The 26,348-nt window shown below is 43.3% G+C and overlaps 1 protein-coding gene across 4 annotated transcripts in view; it reads right to left on the bottom strand.

Moving 5' to 3' along the window:
• The window catches only part of inpp5b (inositol polyphosphate-5-phosphatase B), a 135,468-nt gene that overhangs the window by 72,366 nt on the left and 36,754 nt on the right, over window positions 1–26,348 (bottom strand). Inside the window, exon 1 of one of the 4 annotated variants that reach the window (XM_078422965.1) lies at window positions 12,254–12,297. The exons of the other annotated variants lie outside the window; for them this stretch is intronic. The gene's annotated coding sequence lies outside the window, so the exon portion shown is untranslated. Of the gene's footprint in view, window positions 1–12,253; window positions 12,298–26,348 lie in introns of those variants that run through there. 4 annotated transcript variants of the gene reach the window in all.

Raw genomic sequence — 26,348 nt, 5'->3', positions numbered from 1 at the left:
CATAGAAGACAGGGGGTTGAGGTGGAAGGGGTTGAGTTGAGTTTAGTTTAATGTCAGGTGTACCGTGATACAGTGAAAAGCTTTTGTTGCGTGCTGTCAGCGGAAATACAATACATGATTACAATCAAGCCATCCACAGTGTACAAAAATACATGATAAAGGGAATAATGAGAATAACCTTTAGAGCAAGATAAAGTCCAATAAAGTCCGATCAAAGATTGTCCGAGGTGTTATTCTGACTAGAGCTCTATGATCACTGTAGTTCTGCAGGGATCTGTGCTGTTTGTGATTTGTATAAACTTCTTTGACATAAATGTAGATGGGTCAGTTAGTAAGTTATCCAGCTGAAACCAAAATTGGTGGAGTTGCAGACAGTGGGGATGGTTGTAAAGGATATAGCTGGATTTAGATCAGTTACAGAAATGTGCAGAGAAATGGCAGATGGATTAACATCCAGGTAAGTGTGACGTGTTGCACTTTGGGAGTTAACATATAATGGGAAATTATACAGTTAATGGCTAGACTCTTAACAGCATTGATGAATAGAGGGATGGTGTGGTATCAGTGCACAACTACAAGTGGAAACACAAGTAGATAGAGTGATAAAGAGGGCCTTCACCAGTCAGCACATTGAGTATGCGAGTCAGGAAGTCATGTTGCAGCTTTATAGCACTTTGGTTAGGCCATATTTAGAATATTGCCTACAGTTCTGGTCACCCTATTACAGGAAGGCTGTGGAGGCTTTCAGGGTGAATAGGTGGTTTACCAGAATGCTGTCTGCATTAAACAGTATTAGCTATAAGGAGATGTTAGACAAACTTGGATTGTTTTCTCTGGAATGTCAGTGGCTCAGGAGCCATATATAGAAGTATATAAAATTATAAGAGGCACAGATAGTGTAGACAGTCAGAAACTGTTTCCACAAAATGGATCGTTTATTTGAGGCATGACACAAACTAGATAAATGCCTAGCTAGATATGGGAAGATTGTGTTATATAGACCTAGATGGTATGTTTGTGCGAATATTGATATAACTCCAGATAACCAATCATTGTTATTGTTTTATTTTTTATTTGGTAAGTGTACCACACTGTCTTATTCCAATTTTTTTTTTTGTTTACCTTATTTTATTTTATTTATGTTGATGGTGTTGTACTGTTTTGTATATATCTCTGTGAAAAATCAATAAAAATTTAAGTGAAAAAAAAAAAGAGACTGTTTCCCAGAATGGAAATGTCAAAGACGACAGGTCAGAGGAGAAACTTTGAAGGAGATGTGCTGGGGAAGTTTTTTTTACACAGAGTGGTGGGTGCCTGGAAGTGGCTGACAGGATGGTGCGGAAGCAGATACGATGGTGGCGTTAAGAGGGTTTTAAATAGACACATGATTATTCAGAAAATAGAACGATACGGAGGCAGGCAGAGATTAGTTTAACTTGGAGTCATAGACAATAGACAATAGACAATATGTGCAGGAGTAGGCCATTCAGCCCTTCGAGCCAGCACCACCATTCAATGTGATCATGGCTGAGGAAGGATATTCTTGCTATTGAGGTCGTGCTGTGGGACAGCATCCTTCTCCCCATCAGAACTGCCCCCTCCATCGACTCCTTTAAGTCCAGGCTCAAAATCTATTTCTACTCCCTAGCGTTTGAGGCTCATTGAGGAGGCGCTGTGAACTGTTTGCGTGCTACTGTATGTTTCATTTTTAAAATTTTTTTTTTCCTTTTCCATTGGAACCTAATCAGATGTACAGCACTTTGGTCCACGTGGGTTGTTTTTAAATGTGCTATACAAATAAAATTGACTTGACTTGACTTGACTTGATCATTCTCAATCAGTACCCCGTTCCTGCCTTCTCCCCATACCCCCTGAATCTGCTATCATTAAGAGCTCTATCTAGCTCTCTCTTGAATGCATTCAGAGACTTGGCCTCCACTGTCTTCTGAGGCAGTGAATTCCACAGATTTACAACTCTCTGACTGAAAAAGTTTTTCCTCATCTCCGTTCTAAATGGCCTATCCCTTATTCTTAAACTGTGGCCCCTGGTTCTGGACCCCCCCAACATTGGGAACATGTTTCCTGCCTCTAACGTGTCCAACCCCTTAATAATTTTCTATGTTTCGATAAGATCCCCTCTCATCCTTCTAAATTCCAGTGTATACAAGCCTAGCCGCTCCAGTCTTTCAACATACGACAATCCCGCCATTCCGGGAATTAACCTAGTAAACCTACGCTGCACGACCTCAATAGCAAGAATATCCTTCCTCAAATTTGGAGACCAAAACTGCACATAATACTCCAGGTGCGGTCTCACTAGGGCCCTATACAACTGCAGAAGGACCTCTTTGCTCCTATACTCAACTCCTCTTGTTATGAAGGCCAACATTCCATTGGCTTTCTTCACTGCCTGCTGTACCTGTATGCTTCCTTTCAGTGACTGATGCACTAGGACGCCAAGATCTCGTTGTACGTCCCCTTGTGTGAGTGGGCATCCGCCCACTCACGCAACCTGTCCAAGTCACCCTGCAACCTCATAGCATCTTCCTCATAGCTCACACTGCCACCCAGCTTTGTATCATCTGCAAATTTGCTAATGTTACTTTTAATCCCTTCATCCAAGTCGTTAATGTATATTGTAAATAGCTGCGGTCTCAGCACCGAGCCTTGCGGTACCCCACTAGTCACTGCCTGCCATTCTGAGAGGAACCCATTTATCCCCATTCTTTGCTTTCTGTCTGTCAACCAATTTTCTATCCATGTCAGTACCCTACCCCCAATACCGTGCTCTAATTTTGCCCACTAATCTCCTATGTGGGACCTTGTCGAAGGCTTTCTGAAAGGCAAGGTACACCACATCCACCGGCTCTCCCCTGTCAATTTTCCTAGTTACATCCTCAAAAAATTCCAGAAGATAGTCAAGCATGATTTCCCCTTCGTAAATCCATGCTGACTCGGAATGATCCTGTTACTGCTATCCAAATAGCAGTATTGGATACTCCGCAATTTCCTCTTATATAATTGACTCCAGCATCTTCCCCACCACTGATGTCAGACTAACTAGTCTATAATTTCCTGTTTTCTCTCTCCCACCTTTCTTAAAAAGTGGGATAACACTAGCTACCCTCCAATCCACAGGAACTGATCCTGAATCTACAGAACATTGGAAAATGATCACCAATGCGTCCACAATTTCTAGCGCCACCTCCTTAAGTACCCTGGGATGCAGACCATCAGGCCCTGGGGATTTATCAGCCTTCAGTCCCGTCAGTCTACTCAACACCATTTCCTGCCTAATGTGAATTTCCTTCAGTTCCTCCGTCACCCTAGGATCTCTGGCCACTAGAACATCTGGGAGATTGTTTGTATGTTCCTTAGTGAAGACAGATCCAAAGTACCGGTTCAACTCGTCTGCCATTTCCTTGTTCCCCATAATAAATTCCCCTGCTTCTGACTTCAAGGGACCCACATTTGCCTTGACTATTTTTTTCCTCTTCACATACCTAAAAAAGCTTTTACTATCCTCCTTTATATTATTGGCTAGCTTACCCTCGTACCTCATCTTTTCTCCCCGTATTGCCTTTTTAGTTATCTTCTGTTGCTCTTTAAAAGATTCCCAATCCTCTGGCTTCCCACTCTTATTTGCTATGATATACTTCTCTTTTATTTTTATGCTGTACATGACTGCCCTTGTCAGCCACGGGTGCCTCTTACTCCCCTGAGAATCTTTCCTCCTCTTTGGGATAAATTGATCCTGCAACTTCTGCATTGTTCCCAGGAATACCTGCCATTGCTGTTCCACCGTCTTTCCTGCTAGGGCCTCCTTCCAGTCAAATCTGGCCAGCTCCCAGTCAAATCTGGCCAGCTCCTGCCTCATGCCTCTGTAATCCCCTTTGCTATACTGTAATACTGACACTTCCGATTTTCCCTTCTCCCTCTCAATTTGTAGAATAAAACTTATCATATTGTGATCACTGCATCCTAATGGCTCTTTTACCTTGAGTTCCCTTATCAGATCAGGTTCATTGCACAACACTAAATCCAGTATTGCCTTCTCCCTGGTAGGCTCCAGTACAAGCTGTTCTAAGAATCCATCTCAGATGCACTCCACAAACTCTCTTTCCTGGGGTCCATTACCAACCTGATTTTCCCGAGCTACCTGCATGTTGAAATCTCCCATAACCACCATAGCATTACATTTGCGACATGCCAATTTTAGCTCTTGATTCAACTTGCACCCTATGTTGAGGCTACTGTTTGGGGGCCTGTAGATAACTCCCATTCAGGTCTTTTTACCCTTACAATTCCTCATTTGTATCCATACTGATTCTACATCTCCTAATTCTATGTCCCCCCTTGCAAGGGAGTGAATATCATTCCTTACCAACAGAGCAACCCCACCCCCTCTGTCCATCTGTCTGTCTTTTCGATACGTTGTGTACCCCTGAATATTCAGTTCTCAGCCCTGGTCCTCTTGTAGCCATGTCTCTGTGATTCCCACAACATCATACTTGCCAATGTCTAACTGAGCCTCAAGCTCATCCACTTTATTTTTCATACTTCGCGCATTTAAATACAACACTTTAACTTCGTTATTCACCTCCCCTCTCACACCGGTCACAATTGGTCCTAACCTTACTCTCTTATCCCATCCAGAACTCCCCTTCCCATTTATTCGAGAGTCCTTTGCAATTTCTCCTGTATTCGCTTCCCCTTTAACTCCATCTCCATATTCCCAATTTGTCAACCCCTCCCCCCCCCCCCCCCCCCACTACTTTGTTTAAAGCCGCACGTGTAGCACTAGCAAACCTGCCTGCCATGTACGGCAAAGACTTTGTGGGCCGTAGGGCTCCTGTGCTATACTTAAGTTTTACTTTAGAGATACAGTGTGGAAACAGCCAAGGGCAGAAAACACTTGTTGGCGTTGTATACAGACCATCAAGCAGCAGTAGGGAGGTTGGAGATAGCATCAAGCAGGAAATTGGGGATGCGTGTTCAAAGGTACAGCAGTTATCATGAGTGACTTTAATCTACATATAGATTGGGCCAACCAAATTGGTAGCAGCGTTGAGAAAGAGGATTTCCTGGAATGTATAGGGGATGGTTTTTTAAACCAAGATGTAGAGGAACTGACTAGAAGACAGGCCATCCTGGACTGGGTATTGTGTAATGAGAAAGGATTAGTTAGCGATCTTGTTGTGCAAAGCCCCTTGGGCAACAGTGACCATAATATGGTGGAATTCTGCATTAGGATGGAAAGTGACACGGTTAATTCAGAAACCCGTGTCCTGAATGTAAAGAAAGGAGACTTTGAAGGTATGAGACGGGAATTGACTAGGATAGACTGGCAAATTATACTACAAGGGTTGACGCTGAAGATGCAATGGCATGAACTCCAAAAATTATTCATCCCTGTCTGGCGAAAAAATAAAACGGGGAAGGCGGCTCAACCGTGGCTAACGAGGGAAATCAAGGATAGTGTTAAATCCAAGGAAAAGGCATATACATTGGCCAGAGGAAGCAGCAAACTGGAGGACTGGGAGAAATTTAGAACTCAACAGAGGAGGACAAAGGGGTTAATTAAGAGGGGGAAAAAGAGCATGAAAGAAAGCTTGCGGGGAATATTAAAACTGACTCTAAAAGCTGTAAAAAGGAAAAGATTAGTGAAGACAAATGTAGGCCCTTTACAATCAGGGACAGGTGAATTTATAATGGGAAACAAGGAAATGGCAGAACAATTAAACGAGTACTTTGGTTCTGTCTTCACTAATGAAGACACAAACAACCTCCTAGAAATACTAGGGGACCGAGGATCTAGTGGGAGGGAGGAACTGAAGGGAATCCACATTAGTCAGGAAATGGTGTTTGGTGAATTGTTGGGACTGAAGGCAGATAAATCCCCAGGGCCTGATGATCTGCATCCCGGAGTACTCAAGGAGGTTGCCCGAGAAATCGTGGATGCATTGATGATCATTTTCCAATGTTCCCGCGACTCTGGATCAGTTCCTGTGGACTGGAGGGTAGCCAATGTAATCCCACTTTTTAAGAGGGGGAGAGAGAAAACAGGGAATTATAGAGCAGTTAGCCTTACATCAGTAGTGGGAAAAATGTTTGAGTCGATTGTTAAAGATGTTACGGCAGCGCATTTGGAAAGCAGTGACAGGATCAGTCACAGTCAGCATGGATTTATGAAGGGGAAATCATGTTTGACTAATCTGGAATTTTTTAAGGATGGAACAAGTAGAATGGATAAGGAAGAGCCAGTGGATGTGGTGTATCTGGACTTTGACAAGGTCCCACACCAGAGATTAGTGTGCAAAATTAGAGCACATGGTATTGGGAGTAGGGTATTGACATGGATAGAGAACTGGTTGACAGACAGGAAGCAAAGAGTAGGAATTAATGGGTTCTTTTCAAAATGGCAGACAGTGACTAGTGGGGTGCCACAAGGCTTGGTGCTGGGACCCCAGTTATTTGCAATGTATATTAACCATTTAGATGAGGGAATTAAATGTGACATCTCCAAGTTTGCGGATGACACAAAGCTGGGTGGCAGTGTGAGGTGTGATGAGGATGCTATGAGGATGCAGGGTGACTTGGATAGGTTGGGTGAGTGGGCAGATGCATGCAGATGCATGCAGATGCAGTGTAATGTGCATAAATGTGAGGTTATCCACTTTGATGGCAAGAATAGGAAGGCAAATTATCATCTGAATGGTGTCAGATTGGGAAAAGGGGAGGTGCAACGAGACCTGGGTGTGCTTGTACATCAGTCACTGAAAGTAAGCATGCAGGTACAGCAGGCAGTGAAGAAAGCTAATGGCATGTTGGCCTTCATTGCGAGAGAATTTGAGTATAGGAGCATGGAGGTCCTACTGCAGTTGTACAGGGCCCTAGTGAGACCACACCTGGAGTATTGTGTGCAATTTTGGTCTCCTAATTTGAGGAAGGACATTATTGCTATGGAGGGAGTGCAGCGTAGGTTCACCAGGTTAAATCCCGGGATGGCGGGACTGACATATGATGAAAGAATGGGTCGACTAGGCTTGTATTCATTGGAATTTAGGATGAGAGGAGATCTTATAGAAACATATAAAATTCTTAAAAGGATTGGACAGGCTAGATGCAGGAAAAATGTTCCCGATGTTGGGGGACTCCAGAACCAGGGGTCACAGTTTAAGAATAAGGAGTAGGCCATTTCGGACTGAGATGAGGAAAAACATTTTCACCCAGAGAGTTGTGAATCTGTGGAATTCTCTACCATAGAAGGCAGTGGAGGCCAATTCACTGGATGTTTTCAAGAGAGAGTTAGATTTAGCTCTTTGGGCTAAAGGAATTAAAGGATATGGGGAAAAAGCAGGAACGGGGTACTGATTTTAGATGATCGGTTATGATCATATTGAATAGCGGTGCTGGCTTGAAGGGCCGAATGGCCTACTCCTGCACCTATGTTTCGATGTTTCTAACAGGCCCTTCGGCCCACCTTGTTCATACGGACCAATGATCACCCAAACCCTAAGCCATACACTAGGGGGCAATTTACCGAAGCCAATTAAGCTACAAACCTGCACATCTTTAGAATGTGAGAGGAAACTGGAGCACCCAGAGAAAATCTATGCATTCACAGGGAGAATGTACAAATGTACTATTCTGTATTGTTCTTTATATTTCAGACCATTGATCTTTCTGTTGAACATGCTAAATATCTCCTCCACCCTTTTACGATATAATTTCAACAAAACAAATGATGTAATTTTGCTCCCATTTCTAATATCTACATTAAAAACATATTTTATCACCTTCAATTTGCTTTGCATTAAATAGGAAATTGCACTAAAATCTCTAAACACAGCACATAATGCAATTTATTAAAACATGTATCCTGATATTATGGAGCAGTGTATCAGCCTCTGATGTATCAATGTTCACTTGTTGAACTTCCAAGATTGAAGAAACATGTTGTGCAGAAATATAAATATTTGTGAACGGTTTTATTATGCAGCAGATGTTTCAATATCTCTGCTGCTTGCCTTGAGTTTGTACAAGGCCAAAGATACTGGAAAAACCTGAACAATATATCCTCTCAACCACTATCAGCCAACCCCCTAATGTATAAAATAGACAAAAAAAAACAAAAGTGCTGGAGTAGCTCAGTGAGTCTGGCAGCTTTGTGGAGGTGACGTTTCAGATTGGGACCATTCTTCAGACTGATGACTGTAGTGGGGCAGAAAGCCAGAAGAGAGAGGTGGGGATGTGGCAAAGCCTGGCAAGTGATGGGTGATACAGATGAGGGCGCGTGATTAGAAAATGGGAGGAGATAGTGACAAAGGCTAGAGGTGAAAAGGAGACAAGAGTGTTACATAAGAAAAGGAGGGAGGTAAATTTAAAACCAGAGGGAATATGTGGAAGTGGGCAGGGAGGAAGGACGAAAGGGAAATAGAGGGACTAGGAGATGGGAGGCACGAGTGGAGTGTGAGCATATGGAGCTCGGGAAGGGGCTAGAGTGGCCGGGAACATGGGAGATATGTGTACGCACCAGAGTGGGGGTAGTGGGTGGGAGCAAAAAGAGAGAGTGACCAGGGAGGGGGTGTTGTGAGGGTGGTGGGGAGGGGAGTTAGTACTTAAAATTGGAGAATTCAGTGTTGTGTCACTTTCCCAAGCTAACTGTGTGTGGTGTTCTTCCAGTAAGAGGGCGGCATCATTTGGCAATGAGGGAGGCCCAGGACAGCAAGGTCGTTGAGGGAATGGGAAGTGGAGTTAAAATTTAAGTTGTAGAACGAATGGCCTCTATGGAAAGTGCAAAGGGGTGGGAACGGGAAGATGTGACTGGTGGTGGGATCACATTAAAGTTGGCAGAAATGTCAGAAGATAATGTGTTGGATGCGGAAGCTGGTAGAGTGAAAGGTGAGGACCAGGGAAACTCTATCCTTGATCCATCTGGGAAGGAGGGGGAGCGAGAGCAGAAAGGCCAGAAACTGAGGAGACACAACAAAGCCTGCTGCCATGTTCACTCAAGAAAGAGGCCTCAAGATTTGCTCAAGATTGCAGCATTTGCAGTACCTTGTGTCCCTGTTTAAAATGGACAAGTGCTCTGGCAGATATTTTGGGGATAAACACAAAGTGCTGGAGTAACTCAGCAGTTGCATTAGGCAGCACCTCTAGTGAAAAAGAATGGGTGACATTTTGAGCCGGAACTCTTCTTCAGACTGAAAGTAGAGGGAAGGGAACTGGAGGTAGAAAAGGCCCGAACCAATTAGGACTGGCAACAGATGTCCAATAAAGGGTGGAGGCCAGAACGGCCCATTGTTGGTTGGGAAGAGGTGATAACAAAAGGATACAAGGATGCAATACACTGTGTAAACAGAACAAATGTTTGTCACTAAAAGTGCTTGTTTTTCTTTAGTGATAAGATAACAACCAGAAAACATGATAAATGATTCATGAAAATATTTTGGGTGTTACAGAACAACATGAAAGTATAAATTCACTAAGATGGCACACCAACGCCTCAACTTACTCAGGAGACTGAGGACATTCAGCAGAATCTAATGGCTCTTACAAACCACCAAAAATGCTCCATAGAAAGCACACTGTCAGTTGCATTACAGCCGGGTTTGGAACAGCTCTGTCCAAGCATGCAAGAAATTGAGGAGAGATGTGGATATAGCCCAGTCCATCACAAAGACCAGACTCCTCACCACTGACACCATCTACACTTCATGCTGCCTCAGAAAAGTAGTGAAAATAATCAAAGACTTGTCCCACCCAGTCATTCCTTCTTCCTGCTCCCGTCAGACAGACGATACAGAGGCTTGAAAGCACTCACCACCAGACTCAGGAACAGCTTCTTTTCCTGTTTTCAGATTTCAATTGCCCCTTCCACAAGCTAGGTTAGTGTCCAATTCACCTCTACCTCATTGCAGACATTGGACTTTGTCTAGGGAACCATAGAGCTATCATGCTGAGAATGATAGCTAGGGCGGCACGGTGGCGCAGCGGTAGAGTTGCTGCCTTACAGCGAATGCAGCGCCGGAGACTCGGGTTCGATCCTGAACTGTACGGAGTTTGTACCTTCTCCCCGTGACCTGCGTGGGTTTTCTCCGAGATCTTCGGCTTCCTCCCACACTCCAAAGACATACAGGTTTGCAGGTTAATTGGCTGGGCAAATGTAAAAATTGTCCCGAGTGGGTGTAGGATAGTGTTAATGTGCGGGGATCGCTGGGCGGCGCGGACCAGGTGGGCCGAAGGGCCTGTTTCTGCACTGTATCTCTAAATCTAAATCTAAAATCTAAACTATATTCTGCACTCTGATTCTGTCCCTTTGCTCCACCTATTGTACTTGAGCTTGGCTTGATTGTATTTATGTATAGTTTTATCTAATTTGATTGAATGGCATGCAAAACGAAGCCTTTCACTGTATTTTGGTAATAACTTAAACAGTATCTGCTCTCCATTCATCTCAGGTCTCAAAAACAATTTCCATCCGAAATAAATGTTAAATTAACAAACACAACCCCAACACTCATCAAGATTATCCATAGAAAAGATTATCCATATTTTGTTTACATAATAACTCCACCATTGGGAAGGAAAATAGATGAGGGCAAATCACCATTCTGTTTCATATTCCTTCGAGACCAATGTAAACAAGTTACTGTGTAGGAAAGAACCGCAAATGCTGGTTTAAATCGAAGGTGGACACAAAACGCTGGAGTAACTCAGTGGAACCGGCAGCATCTCTGGAGAGAAGGAATGGGTGACGTTTTGGGTCGAGACCTTTCTTCAGACTGATGTCAGGGGTTTGGGCAGGACAGAGATAGAATGTAGTCAGAGACTGTAAGTCTGGTGGGAGAACTGGGAAGGGGGAGGGGATGGAGAGAGAAGGAAAGCAATGGCTATTTGAAGTTAGATAAGTCAATGTTCATACCGCTGGGGTGTTAACTAACCAGGCGAAATATGAGGTACTGTTCCTCCAATTTGCGCTGGGCCTCACTCTGATAATGGAGGAGGCCCAGGACAGAAAGGTCAGATTGGCAATGGGAGGGGGAGTTGAAATGCTGAGCCACCGAGAGATCAGGTGGGTTGAGGCGGACTGAGCGGAAGTGTTCAGCGAAACGATCGGCGAGTCTGCGCTTGGTCTCGCCAATGTACAGGAGTTGACAACTGGAACAGCAGATACAGTAGATAAGGTTGGAGGAGGTGCAAGTGAACCTCTGCCTCACCTGGAAAGACTGTCAGGTCCTTGAATGGAGTCGAGGGGGGAGGTAAAGGGACAGGTGTTGCATCTCCTGCGGTTGCAGGGCAAGGGGTGGTTTGGTGGGAAGGGACAAGTTGACCAGGGACTTGCGGAGGGAACGGTCTCTGCAGAAAGCAGAATGGGGTGGAGATGAGAAGACATGGCCAGTAGTGGGATCCTGTTGGAAGTTGCGAAAATGTTGGAGGATTCTATGCTGTATGCGACGGCTGATGGGGTAGAAGTTGAGGACAAGAGGGACTCTGTCCTTGTTACGAATGGGGGGAGGAGGAGCAAGCGCGGAGCTGTGGGATATCGAGGAAACCCTAGTGAGAGCCTCATCTATAATGGAAGAGGTGTACCCCCGTTTCCTAAAGAATGAGGAAACCTGGTATGGAAACCTCATTCTGGGCGCAGATGTGGCGTAGACGGAGGAATTAGGAGTGGGGGATAGAGTCTTTACAGGAAGCAGGGTGGGAAGAAGTGTAGTCTAGATAGCTATGGGAGTCCAAGTGGGTTTGTAATAGATGTTGGTCAATAGTCTGTCTCCTGTGAAGGAGACGGTGAGATCTAGAAACAGTAGGGAGATGTCGGAGATGGTCCAAGTGAATTTGAGTGCAGGATGGAAATTAGTCGTGATGTTGAAGTCAGCGAGTTCTGCATGGGTGCAGGAGGTAGCACCAATGCAGTCGTTAATGTAGCGGAGGTAGAGTTCGGGGGTAGGGGCAGTGTACGCCGGGAACAGTGATTGTTCGACATACCCTACCAGGGGCCTGGAAAACAGAAGTCATTGAAGGGACGAAGAGCGTGTGAGGTGTCTTGGACATAGGTAGGCAGGGATTGGACCTGGGGGGATAGAATGGAGTTGAGGTATGTGGAAATTAATTTGGTGGGATGAGACCCTTCTTCAATCTCTATGACTGTATGAATGTATGGCAAATCAAATTCCTTGTATATTTTTACATACTTGGCTAATAAATTAATTACTATACAATACAATACGATCTGAAAACTCCGTACCTGGAAACAAGTCTGAACCAATTTTTGTCCTCGTCAATTTTCTACTCAGACGAACACCCTTTACAAGCAGTAATCCACGCTCAAACCAATATCTGTTATTGTCCATTCATTCACTCATAAATAATGGTTAAAAAGTCCTAGGAAGTACAAGCGACAACACCGGCTCTGAATGTAAAAAAAGAGGAAGTATTTCAACCTGAATTTGAAGTGTCTTCCGTAGACATTTCACAGTTCAATGCTGCATTCTGCCATCTGGTCTTTCACAAGTTGCTCATTATTCAAAGCCGGTATGACATCACTGAAACTTAGTCCTCAGGCTCAGCTAATCAATCACTGAGCCAGTGCTGATTCCTCCAAAGCTGAAAGCTGGAGTAACTCAGCGGGGACACGCAGCATCTCTGGAGAGAAGGAATGGGTGAAGTTTCGGGTCGACACCCTTCGTCAGACTCGTTAGGGATAAGGAAAACGAGAAATATAGACGATGATGTTGAGAGATAAATTACAACGAATGAAAGATATGCAAAAAAGCAGTGTGCTTTACCAAAATGTACACAAGTGCATTTGGTAATCTAAATGCTGCCTGCTCATATTCCAAAAATACGAATATTTGTTCATTCATTCATTTGAGAATAATCAAAACCTGGAGCAAAAGGTAAGATATAATCACAGTGCTCATTAAAAGGCATGCATATTTCAAGCTTACAAATGCACTGTATTTTATAGTTAACATCTATGCTGCACTGCAAGAGTTGTTTGCAAAAGAATCAACAGTGTCACGTCAGCAGAAACAACAACTGCAGTGGTTCAGATTTTCTTGCAAGATATCAAAGGAAGTCTCCAGGCGCGAGGAACTGCAGTTGCTGGTTTACCAAAAAAGACCACAAAGTGCTGGAGTAACTCAGCGGGTCAGACAGCATCTCCGGAGAGAAGAAATGGGTCAGACCGCGTTTCTGGAGAACATGGATATGTTAGTTTTGGGTCGTGACTCTTCTTCAGACAAAGGAAAAATGCCCTGTTACTACATGAGATTGGGTGACCACACACCTCTATTTGATTGGGGTAATCCTGAACTATAATAACTAAGTCCAAATCCTATTTGGGATTCTACTTGCCCCACCATTCCCTCGAGCACATTTATCCAGTGGCTCCTTAGACCTCCTACATACCCCGAGCCCATGACCCCACAGATGAGCACCAGGCCATTATCTCACAGACCATCTCTGGTTTTATCACTTCCGGCTGTTCCAACCTTCTCACTTCCCAGCCCACACGGCCAGGTTTTACCTTATCCCCAAAATCCATAAACACAACTGCTCCTGCCCCACTGAAATAATTTCCACATACCTGGACTCCACCCTATCCCCCCTGGTTCAATCCCGACCAACGTCAAGAACAATTTGAAGGGTCTCGACCCGAAACGTCACCTATTCCTTTTCTCCAGAGATGCTGCCTGACCACTGAGTTACTCCATCATTTTGTGACTATCTTCGGCTCCTTGGAGGAACAGAAATCATAGGAACGGACTTTCAACAATTGTCCCAGCACCTGACAGCAGCAGTAAGAGGAGCAGGACATAATTACCGGAATTTTGGGGGGAACATTCTCTCGTCAGCAAATGCTGTCTTACTTTGACTTTGCCTTGATTCTATGCAATCCTGAAATGAGGACTAAAATGCATCAACAATTTATGTAATGTGCTTGAGTGCATTACAGCCTTTTGTCAGTTTTTGTGGAGAGGGAACTGTGCCTTACTTCTTGCGTTTGAGGCAGCAGAAGTTATGAAACTGCTTCTGCTTCTGCTGTCTCTGATTGTTGTCGTTCGCCTGACTGAATGAGGTCAGTTGACAGGGCTCACCACGGGGAGGTCGACAACATGAGCCTTACATTCTGAACACTTCCCTAATCTGACTACTGCCTGAGGAAGGAGCCTTGAGCAGTAAACAAACTACTGGAGGAACTCAGTGGGTCATGCAACGTCTCTGGAGGAAAATAGATCGATGAAGCTTTGGGTCAGGGCCCTTCTTCAAGATATACATGAGATTAGGGCGTCTCTATTCTTGTATTCAAACCCTCTTGCACAAAAATAACCTGCATTTATCCCAATCTTCACATCCGCTTACTAAACCTGCACGAGTTATTCCAGCATTTTGTGTCCCAGCTAAGTTACTCCAGCATTTTGTGTCCTGCTGAAGTATTCCAGCATTTTGTGTCTTTCTTCAGTGGAAAAGGGCTGATTTCCTTGAACACGTGTCAATCACTCACCATTTGTACAACACAATCAGAATCTTTGGAAAGATACTGGTGCCGAGCTTCACTGATAACCTGGTGCATTATTAAGTTTGTTCTGTTTATCTGAGAGGAATCTAATAAACCTCACCTTAACTTGAAACTTGAACCACTACATAGAAGGTATGAATCGACAAAAACCCACAGGTTTATGGGGACATTAGAAAGTGCTAAATTTCTAATGAGGAATTAACAGTGTTACAAATGTTACAAGTGTTACAAATGTTGTGCTACAGTGCATTAAAAGATTCTACAATATCTTGTGGTAAAATTATTTAGTAATAAATCTACCTAAACTATAGAAGAAAATTTAGTTGCTATGACTTCCTTCGGATTATGAAAGTCGTCTTTGAGGTAAACAAGTAGCCACATTCACATGAATGGCAGTGCAGAAATGAGGGGTCAGAGGGCTCCTAATTCGTACGTTCAGATTTCTTCACAACACAGGCCATTCTGCCCATTGAGTCAATGCTGGCTCACAAAGAATCACAATCTCCCATTAATTTTCCATTATTCAATTTCCCCATATTATCCCAGATCCTACCATCTCAATATTTCAAGATCAAGATCAATTTATTGTCACATGTACCAATTAAGGTACAGTGAACTTACCGATACTATGGAGAATTCACAGTGGTCAAATAACCTACCAACCCACATACTGTTGAGTCTTTAGACTTTACTTTACAGATATAGCGTGGAAACAGGCCCTATTCCCACCGAGTCCACACCAACCAGCAATCACCCTTGTACTCTAGCACTATCCTACACACTAGGGACAATTTAATTTTTTTACCGAAGCCCATTAACCTACAAACCTGCACATCTTTGGAATGTGAGAAGAAACCAGTGCACCCGCAGAAAACCCATGTGGTCACAGGGAGAACATATAAACTCCGCACAGACAGCCCTCATGGTCAGGATCGAACCCGGCTCTCTAGCGCCGTAAGGCAACAACCCTACCCCTGCGCCACCATGCTACCCTGTCTTGCATTGAGGCAAGCATCTCAAAAAACCACACGTGGTTGCAGGAAGAATTACCAAACTCCACCAGAGGTCTGGACTAAAACTTAGTAATTGGAGCTGTGAGACAGCAACTCCATTAGATGTGCCACTAAGCTGCCAGAAATGATGCCATGGTCTTATGCAGAGAAGGGTGGACTCAGCCCGGCCCATCAGGGACACAATGCTCCTCTCCACCAAAAGCATTTATATGAAGTGCTGCCTCAAGAAGGTGGCATCTGTCATCAGAGATCTCCACCATCCAGGCCATGCCCTCTTCCCAAACAAATTGTACCTTGTTGGTTATACCTCCATGTGTAGTTTCAGGAGATCATGAAAATAAATTTAAACATCTCTTCCATCTTAAATCCATCTTATGGTAGCAGCTGGGCAGAAACTGTCTAGATTCAGGAACAGTTTCTTCCCAGCTGCTATTAGGCAACAGAACCATCCTACCACCAACTAGAGAGCAGTCCTGAACTACTATGCACCTCAAGTCTAGAGTGTTTTATTGTCATATGTCCCAGATAGAACAATGAACTTCTTATTTGCAGCAGCGCAACAGAATATGTAAACACTACAGAATATGGTGACTCTCAGACTACTTTACTGGACTTTATCTTGCACTAAACATTATTCCCTTCATCTTGTATCTGTATACTGAGGATGGCTCATTTGTTATCATGTGTTGTCTTTCAGCTGACTGGTTAGCACGCAATACAGCTTTTCACTGTACCTCTGTTGAGGTGACAATAAACTAAACTAAACTAAATCATCATGAAATAAGAGATTATCCAGTTTGGGATGGCTCATTTGTTATCATGTGTTGTCTTTCAGCTGACTGGTTAGCACGCAACACAGCTTTTCACTGTACCTCTGTTGAGGTGACAATAAACTAAACTAAACTAAACTAAATCATCATGAAATAAGAGATTATCCAGTTTGGGAGGACTATTCAAGAGAGCCACTAGCCATAAAAGTATCCATAAGAACGGCTAATAAATGGAATTCCCTAACAAATGGAAATTCCAGACCATAAATCCATTCCATACCATAAATCACACTGCTACCATTGTGCAGGAGGTGCAGCAGTCTAACACCCCAGACCACCAGGTTCAGGAACAGCTACTTGCCTAAACCATTAGGTTCTTGAACTGATCCGCACAACCCCAAAAACAGTAGATGCTCAAAATCTAAAATAAAATACATAAAATGTTTTAAACCTTCAGCAGGTCAGCTTGTATTCAGATGCATACTCACCTGCTGAGTACCTCTGGCATTTTCAGTTTTTATTTCATCTGCAGGTAAACATTGGCCTGACAGATCTATCTAAAACGTGCTAAAGCACCTCATTCAAATGTTGGCACCAACTTAACTGTAATAGATGACCCTGGTAAGCTTGGCAAATTACTGGATAAATCAACGAACAGACTATTCTTCACTCACGTCTTAGCTAGTTACAACACCGAGCCAGTTTTAACTGGGATGATTGATGATTAATTGTACTGAGCCGGGCAAAATAATTCTTGTGTGTTCAGACTCCAGGAATGAACTGCCTGATTATGGCATTTTGTTATGACCATTTATCGTTCTAAGTGACTGCAGGCTATCGCCTAATCAGATGCTTAAACTGCAAGTCAAATGCCCAGTGCCAGTGCCAGGCATTTTTATTCCTACTTGCCTGACCGTAAAGGTTGCCACCTGTTCACTTTTGAATCTTCTGACTTTATTGACTGCTGTATCCAGAAAGTTCTAAAATGAAAACAGGACAACATTTTTGTTCCATTTGGTGTTTAGTGGGTTTGAGCTTAATAGATGGTTAATTAATGAAAGATACAGCTTCGAAAAAAGTCCTTTAGCCTACTAAAACCATGCCGATCATCAATCACATGTTCACACTAGTTCTATGTTATCCCACTTTCTAGTCCAGTCCCTACACACTGGGGGCCATTTTCAGAGGCCAATTAACCTACAGACTCATGGGAAACTGGAGCACCTGGAGGAAACACAAGCAATCACAGGGAGAACAGACAAACTCCACACAGACAGCATCCGAGGTCAGGATCAAACCCAGGTCTCTGGTGCTGTGAGGCAGCAGTTCTACCAGTTGTGCCACTATACCTTCCCATTGTGATGGGGGGAAAAAATGATAATTAACTGAAAATATATTTTTTAAAGATTTTGTTCATTATACAGATCATGCCTCAAACCAAAAGGTTACTTCTTGGTCAATATAAGCAAGGATGGACGAGAACGAATCTGTTAGTTTTAGTATAAATTTCTTTGCAGAATTCTGTGATCATAAAACAATATTTTCACAATAGACAATAGACAATAGGTGCAGGAGTAGGTCATTCGGCCCTTCGAGCCAGCACCACCATTCAATGTGATCATGGCTGATCATTCTCAATCAGTACCCCGTTCCTGCCTTCTCCCCATAACCCCTGACTCCGCTATCCTTAAGAAACAAAGAAAATAGGTGCAGGAGTAGGCCATTCGGCCCTTCGAGCCTGCACCGCCATTCAATATGATCATGGCTGATCATCCAGCTCAGTAACCTGTACCTGCCTTCTCTCCATACCCCCTGATCCCTTTAGCCACAAGGGCCACATCTAACTCGCTCTTAAATATAGCCAATGAACTGGCCTCAACTACCTTCTGTGGCAGAGAATTCCACAGACTCACCACTCTCTGTGTGAAGAAATGTTTTCTCATCTCGGTCCTAAAAGACTTTCCCCTTATCCTTAAGCTGTGACCCCTGGTTCTGGACTCCCCCAACATCGGGAACAATCTTCCCGCATCTAGCCTCTCCAACCCCTTAAGAATTTTATATGTTTCTATAAGATCCCCCCTCAGTCTTCTAAATTCCAGCGAGTACAAGCCTAGTCTATCCAGTCTTTCTTCATATGAAAGTCCCGCCATCCCAGGGATCAATCTGGTGAACCTTCTTCTGTACTCCCTCTAAGGCAAGAACGTCTTTCCTCAGATTAGGAGACAAAAACTGCACACAATACTCCAGGTGCAGTCTCACCAAGGCCCTGTACAACTGCAGTAGAACCTCCCTGCTCCTAAACTCAAATCCTCTTGCTATGAATGCCAACATACCATTCGCTTTCTTCACTGCCTGCTGCTCCTGCACGCTTGCCTTCAATGACTGGTGCACCATGACACCCAGGTCACGTTGCATCTCCCCCTCTCCTAATCGGTCACCATTCAGGTAATACTCTGCTTTCCTGTTCTTGCCGCCAAAGTGGATAACCTCACATTTATCCACATTATATTGCATCTGCCATGCATTTGCCCACTCGCCCAATCTATCCAAGTCGCTCTGCAGCCTCTTAGCATCCTCCTCGCAGCTAACACTGCCACCCAGCTTCGTGTCATCCGCAAACTTTGAGATGTTGCATTCAATTCCCTCGTCCAAATCATTAATATACACTGTAAATAACTGGGGTCCCAGCACTGAGCCTTGCGGTACCCCACTAGTCACTGCCTTCCATTCCGAAAAGGACCCGTTTATTCCTACACTTTGCTTCCTGTCCGCCAACCAATTTTCTATCCACCTCAACACTGAACCCTCAATACCGTGTGCTTTAAGTTTGTACACCAATCTCCTATGTGGGACCTTGTCGAAGGCCTTCTGAAAGTCCAGATACAACACATCGACTGGTTCTCCCTTATCCACTCTACTAGTTACATCCTCGAAAAATTCTATAAGATTCGTCAGTCATGATTTGCCTTTTGTAAATCCATGCTGACTTTGTCCGATGATTTCACCACTTTCCAAATGTGATGCTATCACATCTTTAATAACTGAATCTAGCTTTTTCCCCACTACCGATGTTAGGCTAACTGGTCTATAATTCCCCGTTTTCTCTCTCTCTCCCTTTTTAAAAAGTGGGGTTACATTAGCTACCCTCCAGTCCTCAGGAACTACTCCAGAATCTAAAGAGTTTTGAAAAATTATCACTACTGCATCCACTATTTCTGAGGCTACTTCCTTAAGCACTCTGGGATGCAGCCTATCTGGCCCTGGGAATTCATCTGCCTTTAATCCATTTAATTTACCTAACACCACTTCCCGACTAACCTGGATTTCCCTCAGTTCCTCCATCTCATTAGACCCCCGGTCCCCCGCTATTTCCGGCAGACTGTTTATGTCTTCCTTAGTGAAGACAGAACCAAAGTAGTTGTTCAATTGGTCTGCCATCTCCTTGTTCCCTATGATCAATTCACCTGTTTCCGACTGCAAGGGACCTACATTTGTCTTAACTAATCTTTTTCTCTTCACATATCTATAAAAGCTTTTGCAGTCAGTTTTTATGTTCCTTGCCAGTTTTCCCTCATAATCTATTTTCCCTTTCCTAATTAAGCTCTTTGTCCTCCTCTGCTGGACTCTGAATTTCTCCCAGTCCTCTGGTATGCTACTTTTTCTGGCTAATCTGTATGCTTCATCTTTTGTTTTAATACTATCCTTGAATGAATAGTATGAATGTTACAGGACAGAACAATATTAATGCATGTTAACAAATGTTTATAACATTTTAAAAATGTGCTTTGCTTTTCAGGGCTTCGTAGAGATAGGAAAATTATTACTATTATTTTATATTTCTGACGGCTTACACTTAAGACACTGATGGCTACAAAATTGTATAAATGATTCAGGATGTGATCGTCCACCCACAGAAAAGGGTCTAAGAAGTATTTTTATATTAGAAAGGTATTTTTGTTAGCACGAATGATCGGATATGAAAAATTCACTAAATCAATGAAGTCTTGATGTTTACAATTTGGCAATCATATTTAAAAACTGTCAATCCTGTTGAATTACATCTTGAAACATGGTAAAACACAAAGTGCTGGAGGACCTCAGCACCTTTTGGGTCAGGATGTTTTGGGTCAGGATCATTCTTCAGACTGCTTTAGACAATAGACAATAGGTGCAGGAGTAGGCCATTCGGCCCTTCGAGCTAGCACCGCCATTCAATGTGATCATGGCTGATCATTCTCAATCAGTACCCCGTTCCTGCCTTCTCCCCATACCCCCTGACTCCGTTATCCTTAAGAGCTCTATCCAGCTCTCTCTTGAATGCATTCAGAGAATTGGCCTCCACTGCCTTCTGAGGCAGAGAATTCCACAGATTCACAACTCTCTGACTGAAAAAGTTTTTCCTCATCTCCGTTCTAAATGGCCTACCCCTTATTCTTAAACTGTAGCCCCTGGTTCTGGACTCCCCCAACATTGGGAACATGTTTCCTGCCTCTAATGTGTCTAACCCCTTAATAATCTTATACGTTTCGATAAGATCCCCTCTCATCCTTCTAAATTCCAGTGTATACAAGCCTAGTCGCTCCAGCCTTTCAACATATGACAGTCCCGCCATTCCGGGAATTAACCTAGTAAACCTACGCTGCACGCCCTCAATAGCAAGGATATCCTTCCTCAAATTTGGAGACCAAAACTGCACACAGTACTCCAGGTGCAGTCTCACTAGGGCCCTGTACAACTGCAGAAGGACCTCTTTGCTCCTACATTCAACTCCTCTTGTTATGAAGGCCAACATTCCATTGGCTTTCTTCACTGCCTGCTGTACCTGCATGCTTACTTTCAGTGACTGATGCTCTAGTGCACTAGGACACCCAGATCTCGTTGTATGTCCCCTTTTCCTAACTTGACACCATTCCTATTCTTACCACCAAAGTGGATAACCTCACACTTATCCACATTAAACTGCATCTGCCAAGCATCCGCCCACTCACACAACCTGTCCAAGTCACCCTGCAACCTCATAGCATCTTCCTCACAGCTCACACTACCACCAGCTTTGTATCATCTGCAAATTTGCTAATGGTACTTTTAATCCCTTCATCCAAATCATTGATGTATATTGTAAATAGCTGCGGTCCCAGCACCGAGCCTTGCGGTACCCCACTAGTCACTTTGTATCATGTGGAGAGAAGCATAAAATGATGGTGCAGAGAAGGGGGAATTTAGCACATCATGTTCACACAGGTACTCTACCAGACCAATTCATTAGTTTAAACATCCTTTCACAAAGCTGCTTTCTTCATAAAATGTTTTTTTTTTCCTCACCATATACTAACCAATTCACTCTTGAAAGCCACAATGGAAGCTTCCTCCACTACATCTGCAGACTATGTGTTCCAGATTCCAATCACATGAGTTTCGCTTCCCATCATCATTAATTCTCTTGGCCTTTATTGTGCATCCGTGACTTCTAGTCCTAAACCCCTCTACTCTTTCCAACCCTCCCAATATTTCATGAACATATGCCAGCTTCTTCTTCTCTAAAGAAAACTGTAAACAGTAACTCTGTTACTTCGGCTCACCGGGTCTGTGCTGACCAGTAACTCAGGAACTAATTCTTGTATATCTTTTCTGGATCCTCTTGAATGCCCTTACATTTTTCCTGCCACATGGCCATATTGGAACAGAATATTCCAGTTAGATCAAACCAATGATTTATAAATATTTAGAATTATTTGCCTTTCTGCCTTTATTGATAAAACCCAAACTCGTGTTAGCCTAATTGTCTACTTTCTTCATAACCTGATGATTTTTTTCTGCATTAAACGCCAGTCTTGTCACTTTCAGTGACTGTGCCTAGGCCTCTCTGGTACTGAACCCTTTCCTCATTTTTCGAACATAAATGTATCATCTCACATTTTTTTCTGCATTAAACCTTTCGCATTTGCTCCTCTACCAGCCTGTCTGGTGCAATCAATCGTATTCCTCTTCACAGTTCACAATACTGCCAAGGCCTATGTCATCTGCAATTTGAAAACTGTGGCTTGCATTCCGAGCCTTGAGCTTAAATTGCTATCACTATGATCATTTGAGCTCCTTTATTTCTCTAATAGTCAATGCTTATCGGGAAAGATAATCTAAATCTGCTATTGAATGACGTAGTTGAAGGTATCGGATATAGCTGTATCGTGTACAATTGGCCAGCAGACTAACCATACAAGTCATTCAATGTAATGCTGTTGTGATTGAGCCAGACACAATACCCATCAATAATCCTATGCAAGTGGGACAGGGGCCTAATTGAAAGCATCTTATCAATCATAGCAGTTTCATTTAGAGCTAAATAGCAAATCTTCCAATGCATTTTGCTGGTTTCAGGAGTAAAGATTTTTCACATAATTATTATGTTTCGGGATTTCTCACTCAAAATTTGTAATCATTTGAACTCAGTGTTCATCCACCTAGCCATTCCATTATAATAGGTTACGGTTGTATCTCTGGTAACTGCAAAGACCAATAAAAACCAACAGTGACCATTCAGTGTCTGCAGGTTTGGAATAAAAGGTAACGGTTTTAAAAGTTGTGAGGGGAAAGATTTAATAGAAACCTGAGGGGCAACTTTTTTACTCAGAGGGTGGTGGGTATATGGAACGAGCTACCAGAGGAGGTAGTTGAGGCAGGTACAAGAGCAGCATTTAAAAATACACTTGCACAAGTGCATGGATAGGAAACGTTTAGAGGCACATGGGCTAAATGTGGGCAAATGAGACAAGCTTAGACGGGGCATCTTGGTCAGCATGGACGAATTGAGCTGAAGGGCCTGTTTACATGTTGTATGATGAATTTTATCAGCATAGAAATCTGGCTTAGCCCCTTACGTAATTTTTACCTGAGTGAATAGCTGAGGACCATCGTCAACTTTCATTTGAGAATTAATGACTTGGAAGAGGATCACTGAAGCTATGAAGTGATAATGGCCTGTGTGACATCATAGTGGTCTCCATCACACTGCCAGACAAACAGGAACCATGCAAACCGTGCACACAAAACTCAAAGTTGCTGAAAAATAATCTTTTTTTAATTTTAATCCCTCTGCAACACTGCACTATGCTCCTTCAAATTTCAGCCATAAAGCTTAAAGATGAATAGATTATGAAATTTTGAATGACAAACTACTCTTGAAGTACAGTCCATGAACGAAGTAGTAAAACTCTGAACATTTTTTTTTAAATGGCTATCGTGAGTAGCATGTAGTGAAGGAACAAAGAACTCCAGATGCTGGTTTACACTAAACACAAAGTGCTGGTGGTAACTCGAAATGTAGCGGTAAAAGAGGAACTTAGGATTTCTAGTAATTGAAACACAAAATTAGCAAGCAGACAAACCAAGTAATTGGAAAGTAATGGAACACTGATTCCTATTGCAAAGGGTTGGAGTATAAAATTGATGCGATTTTACAGGACATATGTGTGGCTACATCTAGAGGAATGTGCACGTTTGATTTCCACATAGGTTTACATTTATTATTGTCATATGTACTGAAGTACAGTGAAGAGTTACATTTTGCATGCTATCATAAGTTCACAAGTTATAGGAGCAGAATTAGGTCATTCGGCCCATCAAGTCTACTCCGCCATTTAATCATGGCTGATCTATCTTTCCCACTCAACCCCATTCCTTTGGCTTCTCCCCTTAACCTCTGACACCATTACTAATCAAGAATCTGTCAATCTGCCCCTTAAAGATACCCAATGACTTGGCCTCCACAACCATCTGTGGCAAAGGATTCCACAGATTCCACCAGCCTCTGACTAAAGAAATTCCTCCTCATCTCCTTTTTAAGGCACATCCTTTTATTCTGAGGCTACAGCCTCTGGTTCCAGACTCTCCCACGAATAGAAACATCCTCTCCACATCCACTCTATCCAGGTCTGTCCAATCAGGTCAGTATACTATACATAAATGCAATCAAGTCAAACTCAAGTACAGTAGGTAGAGCTAAGGGGAAGGTACAGAGTGCAGAATATGGTTCTTGTGGCACCAGTTACAGACAAATTTGAATTTATGTAATGGAGTAGAGGTGAATCGGACAGTGTCCTAGCTTATGGAACGCCCAGGTCCCGACCCAAAATGTCACCTATCCATGTTCTCCACAGATGCGGCCTGACCTGCTGAGTTACTCCAGTATTGTCCGCTTATGGAAGGACCATTCAAAAGCCTGATAATATTGGGGAAGAAGCTGTTCCTGAGGATGGTCCTGAGGATAAATGTGCCTGCACTGGAGACCAGTTCAGGGCAGTTAATTCCTGGGATGAAGAGATGATGCATGTAGAAAGGTTGTGCTGACTGTGCCTATATTCTCTGAAGTAGAAAACAATAAGAGGTGATCTCATGTGGATGTGGTGTACCTTGACTTTCAGAAAGCCTTTAACAAGGTTCCACATAGGAGATTAGTGGGCAAAATTAGAGCACATGGTATTGGAGGTAGGGTACTGACATGGATAGAAAATTGGTTGACAGACAGAAAGCAAAGAGTGGGGATAAATGGGTCCCTTTCAGAATGGCAGGCAGTAACTAGTGGGGTACCGCAAGTCTCGGTGCTGGGACCGCAGCTATTTACAATATACATTAATGACTTGGATGAAGGGATTAAAAGTACCATTAGCAAATTTGCAGATGATAAAAAGCTGGGTGGTAGTGTCAACTGTGAGGAAGATGCTATGAGGTTGCAGGGTGACTTGGACAGGTTGTGTGAGTGGGCGGATGCTTGGCAGATGCAGTTTAATGTGGATAAGTGTGAGGTTATCCACTTTGGTGGTAAGAATAGGAAGGCAGAGTATTATCTGAATGGTGTCAAGTTAGGAAAAGGGGACGTACAACGAGATCTGGCTGTCCTAGTGCATCAGTCACTGAAAGGAAGTATGCAGGTACAGCAGGCAGTGAAGAAAACCAATGGAATGTTGGCCTTCATAACAAGAGTTGAGTATAGGAGCAAAGAGGTCCTTCTGCAGTTGTACAGTGCCCTCGTGAGACCTCACCTGTGTGCAGTTTTGCTCTCCAAATTTGAGGAAGGATATTCTTGCTATTGAGGGCGTGCAGCGTAGGTTTACTAGGTTAATTCCCGGAATGGCGGGACTGTTATATGTTGAAAGACTGGAACGACTAGGCTTGTATACACTGGAATTTAGAAGGATAAGAGGAGATCTTATCGAAACGTATAAGATTATTAAGGGGTTGGACACGTTAGAGGCAGGAAACATGTTCCCAATATTGGGGGAGTCCAGAACAAGGGGCGACAGTTTAAGAATAAGTGGTAGGCCATTTAGAACTGAGATGAGGAAAAACATTTTCAGTCAGAGAGTTGTGAATCTGTGGAATTCTCTGCCTCAGAGGGCAGTGGAGGCCAATTCTCTGAATGCATTGAAGAGAGAGCTAGATAGAGCTCTTAAGGATAGCGGAGTCAGGGTGTGTGTGGAGAAGGCAGGAAAGGGGGTACTGATTGAGAATGATCAGCCATGATCACATTGAATGGCGGTGCTGGCTCGAAGGGCCGAATGGCCTCCTCCTGCACCTATTGTCTATTGTCATTGAAACATACGATTCTGAAGGAGCCCGAGAGGATATTTCCCCTGGTTGGGATATCTATTGCTAGGGACTTGAGATACAGTGTGGAAACAGGCCCTTCGGCTCACCGGGTCTGTGCTGACCAGCAATCACCCCTTACACTAGCACTAGCCTATACACTAGGGACAATTTATAAGCTACAGAAGCTAATTAACCTACAAACCTGTACATCTTTGGAGTGTGGGTGGAAATCGGAGCAGCCAGAGAAGACGCCATGATCAGCCATAATTATATTGATTACCATATTTTTGCCTCCTGGGCAAATAAAATTAGACAGTTCATTCTGAAAGGTGCAGTGTAGATATACTGAGTGCAGCAGTCAAATTCTCCATGCCAAATATTTCACTGTGAACTGCAGGAACAAACCAATGGCCACCGAGATACAAGGAATTGCAGATACTGGAATCTTACGTA

This window comes from Rhinoraja longicauda, chromosome 27 (genome assembly GCF_053455715.1).
Source record: "Rhinoraja longicauda isolate Sanriku21f chromosome 27, sRhiLon1.1, whole genome shotgun sequence".
Lineage (NCBI taxonomy): Eukaryota > Metazoa > Chordata > Chondrichthyes > Rajiformes > Arhynchobatidae > Rhinoraja > Rhinoraja longicauda.
Note: the sequence above shows the minus strand (reverse complement) of the source record. Positions and strands in the feature narration are given on the sequence as shown.